Source organism: Microtus ochrogaster, chromosome 2 (genome assembly GCF_000317375.1).
Source record: "Microtus ochrogaster isolate Prairie Vole_2 chromosome 2, MicOch1.0, whole genome shotgun sequence".
Lineage (NCBI taxonomy): Eukaryota > Metazoa > Chordata > Mammalia > Rodentia > Cricetidae > Microtus > Microtus ochrogaster.
In genome coordinates, this window is record NC_022010.1 from 84,531,636 (window position 1) to 84,540,801 (window position 9,166).

At 37.6% G+C, this 9,166-nt stretch overlaps 1 pseudogene; it reads left to right on the plus strand.

Moving 5' to 3' along the window:
* Positions 1-7,328: 7,328 nt before the first annotated feature.
* Positions 7,329-8,270, plus strand: LOC101982056 (annotated as a pseudogene).
* The last annotated feature ends 896 nt before the right edge of the window (positions 8,271-9,166 follow it).

The window sequence follows — 9,166 nt, forward strand, 5'->3', positions numbered from 1 at the left end:
GTACTTTTTGGCTAATTGACTATCTCTTTAACTAATGTTAGGATAATGAAAGCTTTCTGATGAATCTTTTACAAAATATAACAAACCATATCTGCTTATATTTGCAAACACACATTTTTCTCTCGGCTCAGAACCTTCTACTTTCTTGGTATTTTGACTTGTGTTACTAGTAACTCTTGGGCAATTTTGTATAGAATTACATAAGAGGGATTGAGGAATCGTCCAATCCTCAACAACCATACAGATGACAATATCAAGAACATCGACTGGTAATTTTTGATAATCAACATGTTAAGAATTGAAGGAATGGTTTGACTGGTTTTGCTAAACTAATCTCAGAAGATTTTTCTTGCTGTGCTACCTGCATGCTAAAATGGTCAGTAGATCTCCTGCATGAGTCTTTTTCATTTTTGAACCAGACTAAAAAGAATCTAGTATCAATGACACAAGAAATACAGAAAGCATGGCATTTAAATGGGGATTATACTTAGCTTGAACTCTGAAATATATGTTTTCTAATGTCTTGAATTTGCCTACTTTGAATATTTTTGATACTGTCTTGGGAAGAATTTAATCCTCATCTTGTACCATTGAGCTAAAGGTTGGAATCATTCCCTGCTAATTCATAATTCATTCATTTCGAAGGAAATGCTTTCAGTGATGAAGGTCAAATATACTATCTGGTTTTCTAATGTGTGTATAAATATATATGCATATATATACTCACTATGTTGCAATCATGTTAAACGTAACCACAAGCCTCTATGGAACTATGTTTTATTTTCCCCACATAAAATATGTTCAGATTCATGAAAAAAAAAAAGGAGTAAGGAAGATTTAACTCCAGGTTTTACCCTACTAAGCTTAAGTATGTGCCTGCTGGTTATTAAACCTGAACGAGGCAGTCACCTCCTCATGACCACCTGCCTTTTTAGAAACTTCTCACTTTCTCTTTGCTTTAATAGGATTATTGCCCTAGAAAACTACACTCTTGCGCATCAGTTTAACTTATGCTTCACCTAGAGAGTTCTGTTTGCTCTTCTGTGTGCTCTACATATATGCAAAGAGTGAGCATAAAATCGTATGCTAGAGTTTACTCTCACTCTTGCTACTTATCACAAGTACAGTAAAATATTAACCTAAAATATTCTATAACCTCTAATTCATCAATATTGCTCACAACGCAAACCATCCCCAGTCAATGCATCATTGATGGCACAGAATACAATCAACATCTTTCTTAATTTAGTTTTCTCATTGAGACCACCTCTTTACTCTTTTGTTTCATGTACCAAATATACTAACTCTGCCATTATTTTGCTGTTTATTTTGATATTACATTTAATATAAATACAATAATATAAAATTTAATAGTACTTCTCTTAACTTTTGAGAAAACATCAAATTCTGATGGAAACTTAGCTGTTTTGAATACTTACCAAATAATATCATCTACTTATTTTAAAAAATAGCATCATTATGTCATATTTAATGCAGTGTAGGGCATATATTATTTATAATGTGACAATCAAGTTAATTTTAATCCAGAGACACAGATGGTGAGATATATGAAAATAATTAATATAATTTTATAATTAATATAAAATCAAAGGTAAAATATGTCTTATGATCATCAAAAAAGCCTTTGATAATTCAACCTCCCTTAACATTTAAAGACTCTGAAAAAGTGGTATAGATGTACCATACCTCAAGTTGCAATGCATGTCAAACCTATTGCAATTGCCCACTGACTCTGACTCTGAACTGAGCTGTTCTGAACTTCAATTTTACAAAAATCGTAAGGCTTCATTGAGTGTATTAGGTCCTTTAATTGTACTTACATATAAAATAGCTAACATACTTTAAGCATATCCTTGAAGAAATAGCAATGACCCTAAAGAGAAAACCCAGAGGCGTGTATTTGCCCAGTTTCATTTTTAGACCTTGACTTAATATAATCTTTCTCCTTTGACCTAGAGTTCATCTTCCTTTCACAAACATAATATAATTAGTGATCCAATTTAAGTTTGTAGAGCCTAGCTGTTTTCTTTTATAGTGCACCTTGGTTTGCTAGGCAGTATATAATCTGAATATTGAACTGTTTTTTGTTTGTTTGTTGTTTTGTTTGCCTATTCTTGTAAGGAAACAGATTTGAAGTACAGGGGTTGGGGCAATCACATATTCTTCTAATTTGTTGTTTATTAAAGGAAGATGCTTCTGTCTCTGCTTTTCCACATGTCAAGAATTCTGCCCATCCATCTAGAGGTGCACAATGCCTTAATTCTTTTAGAAACCTTAGCATAGCACTTCTTTGTCTACACTTCCATACTAAGAACTGATTTTTTTTCCCCTCTTCATTTGTATCAGGCAAACCTATCTTATGAGTTTATCTGAAATCCCTTACATTGAAACTGTTTTCCTTTTCTAGTTCTCATTTCAGAAGGGATGCAGATGAGATGGGGAACCCCCACCACCACCCCAATACATTCCAAATTTTCTTAGCCCCATTTCTTTCTTCCTCTCCTGGCATTAATTCATATGCAGACTCACAACCTTCATTCCATCCTCTCTTCGACTGCCTCAGGAGAGGAACAGTAGGCCCTGGTAACACATGGGAAGCTTGAGGGATACATATGCAGATAGCCTTATTCTCTATATAAGCTTGAGTTAATCAAGCCTGGAAAAGAATTTTCAAATATGCATGAGACTATGGAAAAATGTGCTTTTTTCATGCTTGAAAAATTGAAAAGTAGCCAGACTAGTTTTATCAATTTAAAAAAAAAAAAAAGGCTGAGAACAGCATGATAAATCTTGACTCAATATTTAATTTATTCAAGTGATTATGTAGCATATGAAATCAAAGACATTTGTACAAATCTTTTAGAACTGTCTTTAGCATAAATTTTACAACTTTACTTTGCTTATTTATTTATTTTGCAATCGTAGCAATCAAGCCAAGACCTAGACAAGACTCCACAGAGCTAACACACAGCCCTCTCAATTAATTTCTTGGAAGCAAAAGTGATGAAATTTTAATTCCATGTAATGAAGTTTTAGAAATATTATATTTTCTTATTTTGATATATTAGGAAGAAAATGGCACATTTGATATTTGCTCTAAAAAAAAATTATACTATGCTGCATTGTGGAAGACGTGATCTTCTATGGTTGTGCCAACAATTAAAAATTTTAAGTTTTCATAGTCAGTATCATATAATTCCACAGAACAGTACTTTATCATTATCATTATTCCACACTGTAAATTAAACCAAAGTATTAAATTTTCAGCCATTAAAAATTATTTTGGTTTCCAATTTTGTAGACTGCCACTTTTCATTTTCATGAGTCCCATGTATTAATTGTACCTTAGTACCTGTGCTTAGAGTGTTATGTTCAGGAATTCTACTGTTCCAATGATTTCAAGGTTATTTCCCATTTTCTGTTCTATCAGGTTCAGTTAATCTGGTCTTACATTGAGGTTTTTAAACTCTTTGAAAATGAGTTTTGTGTGGGTTGATAAGTATGGATCTATTCTCATTCTTCTACATGCAGACATCCAATTTGACCAACACCATTTGTTGAGAATGATTTCTTTGTTCCAGTATAAATTTCTGACTTTGTTATTAAAAAACGGTGTTCAAAGGCGTGTGTATTTATATCTGGGATTTCATTTCTATTTCATTGATCCACATGTCTGTTTTTGTTACAATATCATGCTGTTTTTATTGCTATAGCTCTGTAGTACAATTTGAGATCAATGGTAGGAATACTCCAGCAGTTCTCTTGTTCTGTGGTGTTTCAGCTATCTCAGATTTTTTTTTAATGTTTCCATATGAAGCTGGAAACTATCATTTCAAGTTGTGTAAAGAATAAGAATTTTCTGGAATTTACACATCCAATAGAGAATTAATATTCAAAATATATAAAGAACTCAAAAAATGTACATTAAAACAAAACAATTTTAAAATGTGGCACAGATCTAAATAGAATTCTCCAAAGAGGAAACTTAAATTGTTGTGAAGTACTTAAAGAAATGCTCAACCTTCTTAATCATCAGGGAAATACAAATCACAAAACTACTTGGAAATTTTATCTTATGCCAATCAAAATGTGTAAGATTAATAAAACAAAAGAGTTCATGCTGGCAGAGATGTGGAGTAAGGGGAGCATTCATTCATTCCTACTGGGAGTATAAACTAGTACAGCCACTGAGGAAATAAGTATGACATTTCTTCAGGAAGATAAAAATTAACCTACCTCAAGATCCAGCTATACAGCTCTTAGGCATAACCCAGAGGAAGATTTATCATCCTACAAAGACACTTGCTCAAACATGTTCCTTGCTGCTTCGCTCATAATAATCGGAAATTATAAAACACCTATGTGATGATTTGAATAAGAATGTGAGCCCTACAGGCTCACATATTGAATACTTGGTCATTAGATATTGGAGATACTTGACAGGGACTAGGAGTTGTAGACATATTGGAGTATGTGTTGATGTGAGATTTCCCTCTGTATGTTGTGATTACCATTAATGAGTAAAGAAATTGCTTTGGACCTATAGCAGGGCAGAACAGAGCTAGGCAGGGAAAACCAAACTGAATGCTGGGAAAAGGAAAGGCAGAGTCAGAGAGAAGCCATGGAGCCACTGCCAGAGACAGATGTGCTGAAACTTTGCTGGTAGGCCACGATCTCATGGTAATGCACAGATTAATGGAGATGGGTTAAATTAAGATGTAAGAGTTAGCCAATAAGAAGCTAGAGATAATGGACCGAGCAGCAATTTAAATAATGCAGTTTCTTTGTGATTATTTCAAGGCTAAGTGACTGGGAATCAACAAGTGGCCTCCTCATTACAACAATGTGTGGCCTTGTTTGAGGAAGTGTGTCATTTTTGATTTCAAATGCTCAACCTAGACTTTAAGTCTCTCTATTCCTGTTGCCAACTGATTGGATGTAGAACTCTCAGTTCCTTCTACAGCAACATGTCTGCCTGTGTGCCAGATGCTTCTCACCATGATGATAAAGCCTCTTAAACCATTCACAAATACTTTTTTTTCCTTAATATGAGATGCTGTGGTCATACTATCTCTTCATAGCAATAGAGCATTGACTAAGACAACCTAGATATCCCTAACATATGAATAGATAAAGAAACTGTAATACATTCACATAATAGAGTATTACTCAGCTTTTAGAAAATGAAATTCACAGGCAAATAGAACTATAAAAAAGTCTGTTATAGTGAAGTACTTGGAGAAATAGTCAGAAATTGGAAACAACCTATGTAATTATTTGAATAAAAATCACCCCCATAGGTCACCCAGAGCAGCTTGGGTGACCAAAATCTTGAGACTGGATAGGCCAGAGACACATGTCCTATTGATCTGAGAAAAGTGGCAATAAGATGACACCTAATGGCATTTTGTTATACTCAAATATCCCTGTCTTGCATAACGATCGTCAGAGAATCGTCCTCCTGCAGCAGTTGGACTCAAACTCAGAGACCCACAGACAGACAATATGCAGAGAGTGAGAAACCTTAGAACCGTAAGTCCTGAAAGTGATGTCTTCATTAAGTCCCTCCCCTCATAATTTAGGGACCCAGCAGAGGAGGAGGCAGAAAGAGTGAGAGCCCCAGAGAAGGTAGGAAATAAGGCCTTCTAGACAAAACAGATGCCAACTCCGAAAGAGTGGCCACATCCATCTGCACCACATGGGGTCCTAGAGCTGAAAGAAGTAGACACACCCACTGACCCCCCAACCCAGAAGCTATCTTCAATTGATAGGCACTTGCAAATGAATAGTTAATTTTCTCCAAGGGAATCTCACCGAGGGAAAACAAATGCTTTTTTAGGGTAGGGCCCATCCCAGCAGTAGATGGCCAACACAAAATGAACTTAACAGCATCTCTGGAGGTTCTTTGTCTTATAGTAAGGGTGAAATTTTTGTTGGTGGTGATTTTGTTTGTTGTTTTTGTTTTGTTTTCTATCTTGTGGGTCCTTGTGCATACATTTTAGCTTCTAGTTTTGACTTTTTATGGGATGCCTGAGTATCTGAATATGTATCTCTACATCTATATATGCTTTTTGTACTATCTTTTCTTTCTTCTTCTTTGTTTTGTTTTTGATTCTTTTTCTTCTTTGGTTGTTGTGTCATGTCTTGATTTTTTTGGTTTTGATTTATCTTGTTTTATACTATTGTTAATCCTCATATGGCTGTTTGGTTTATAGGAAGAGACTGAATAGGTTTAGATACAGAAGAGAAGGGAGGTTGTGAGAAACTAGGAGGCATAGGGGGATCTGAAAACACCATTATCAGAAGATATTGTATGAAAAATAAAGCTATTTTAATAAAAAAATTATGCTTAGTAACTTAACTATTTTTATATGTCCATGTACACTGAAATAATGCCCATTATCAACTGAGTATAAAATAAAATAAAATAAAATAATCAATTTGGTGTTGCAAGCAATTGACCAAGAAATGGACCTTGCTGAAGCAATAGCCAAATCTCCAGATCTCATGTCCTCATGTCATGTACAGAGCAGCCAAAACTAGAAGTTTCTCAAAGAGAAAGGCAGTGATCATAAGCAGACTCACGGGGTATCTCTGGGTTCCTTCTATGGAGAAAAAGCCTGATGTAATGTTAGAGTTTGGTATATTTAAAGGGCGGAGCAACGTTACTGGAAGTATCCGACCATATCTATAGAGCTTTCACAATCACAAGGGCTCAAAGCCTCCAAAGCATCCATCCCACAAAACTGAATCTAAAGAGATTTTTCTTCTGGCTAATAGACAGTCCTGCAGTGTTCTGCAGTGAGCACATTGCTCTTCCAGGGGATGTGAGAAATGATTCAGAGTTCCTGGTTGCCCTTGAATTTAGGTTTGCCCTTGAGTAAAGCATTACAGGTCATTGTTATAGCAACAAGGTTATATTCTTGCAAAAGGCGATTTATCAGGGTCTTGCGAATAGCCTTGTAGCAAAGATTGTAGTGGTACTTAGAAAGTAGTTCACTGTTATTCAAAGGAAGTTTTGAATTAATAGACCTAAGATATACTTGAAGTTTTCATTTTATATCTTGCTAATTGTGAAAAGGTGTGCCGAAATTATTTTCAACACTAAAGAACCAATAAGAAATCAAGATTTAAAGCCTTCGTGTGTTTATGCCTTAGGTTCAATGGAATGAAAAACATGTGGGCAAGATTTAAGAACGTTCAAACATTGTCACCTGTGCCTCATCTTATAAACAACAATACTATGCCCTACCTTCTCTCTCTCTCTTAAATTTAAATATTTAATTTAACTTCTTCTTCTTCTGGAAAACACCAAATGGCGGATGACGCCGGTGCAGCGGGAGGGCCCGGAGGACCCGGGGGCCCAGGATTAGGAGGCCGTGGCGGCTTCCGCGGAGGATTCGGCAGCGGTCTGAGGGGCCGCGGCCGTGGTCGAGGCTGTGGCCTTGGCCGAGGCCGAGGCAGCGGGGCTCGCGGAGGTAAAGCTGAAGACAAAGAGTGGATTCCCGTCACCAAGCTGGGCCGCCTGGTTAAGGACATGAAGATCAAGTCCCTAGAGGAGATCTACCTGTTCTCCCTGCCCATTAAGGAATCTGAGATTATTGACTTTTTCCTGGGAGCTTCCCTAAAGGATGAGGTTCTGAAGATCATACCCGTGCAGAAGCAGACTAGGGCAGGCCAGCGGACCAGGTTCAAGGCTTTCGTCACTATTGGGGACTACAATGGTCACGTAGGTCTTGGTGTCAAGTGCTCCAAGGAGGTAGCCACTGCCATCCGAGGGGCCATCATCTTGGCCAAGCTTTCCATTGTCCCTGTGCAGAGAGGCTACTGGGGAAACAAGATTGGCAAGCCCCACACGGTTCCTTGCAAAGTAACAGGTCGCTGTGGTTCTGTGCTGGTGCGTCTCATCCCTGCCCCCAGAGGCACTGGCATAGTCTCTGCTCCTGTGCCCAAGAAGCTACTGATGATGGCTGGCATTGATGACTGCTACACATCAGCCAGGGGCTGTACTGCCACACTGGGCAACTTTGCCAAGGCCACCTTTGATGCCATCTCTAAGACCTACAGCTACCTGACCCCCGACCTCTGGAAAGAGACTGTGTTCACCAAGTCTCCTTATCAGGAATTCACTGACCATCTTGTGAAAACCCACACCAGAGTCTCTGTTCAGAGGACCCAGGCTCCAGCTGTGGCCACCACATAAGGGTTTTTATACAAGGAAAATAAAAGTGAATTAAGTCTGTTAAAAAATAAATAAATAAATAAATATTTAATTTAAATATTAATGTAATATTTTGATTGCTAAAGCATTAAACTCATAAAATCTCTGTTATAGTGACATTTATGTGTTTACTTTTTAAAATATTGAATTTTGACCTCCTTGCTCATAGAATCCCTCGTTCTTCTCTTCTATTGGATTCCCAGAGCTCAGCTTGGTGCTTGGTTGTGGATCTCTGCATATGGTTGAGTCAGTTGCTAGATGATTGCTCTATGATGATAGTTGGAATATTAGCCAATCTGATTACAGGGGAAGGCCAGCACAGGCTCCCTCTCCACTATTTCTAGGATTCTTAGCTGAGGTCATCTTTGTGGATTCTTGGGAATTTCACTAGCACCAGGTTTCTCCATAACCCCATAGCAGCTCTCTCTATCAAGATCTCTCTTTAATTACTCTTCCACTCCATCCCTCTCCCATATTGACCAACCCATTCCCTCATGCTCTCATCTCCCATCCCATCCCCTTTACCAATAATGAGGGAGAAAACTACAAACACAGATGAACCAAGCTCGTGAAAACTCATGGTATCCAAACCGACAGCTATGGACCAAACTAGGCCCTCCTAGTTGAGAGAGAGTGGTGGAGCTTGGACTACCTGTGAGGCACCTGGCAATAGGACCAGGATCTATTCCTGGTGCATGAACTAGCTTTTTGGAGCCCATTATTTATGGTGGGATGCCATGCTCAGCCTTAATTCAGGGTGGGGAGGGGCTTGGTCCTGATCCAACTTAATGTGCCAGTCTTTGTTAACTTTCCATGGGAACCCTTATCCTCTTGGAGGAGTGGATGAAGGGTGAGCTCAGGGGAGGAGGGAGGACAACTGTGAATTGAATGTAAAATAAAATTTAAAAAATAAATTTAAATAAA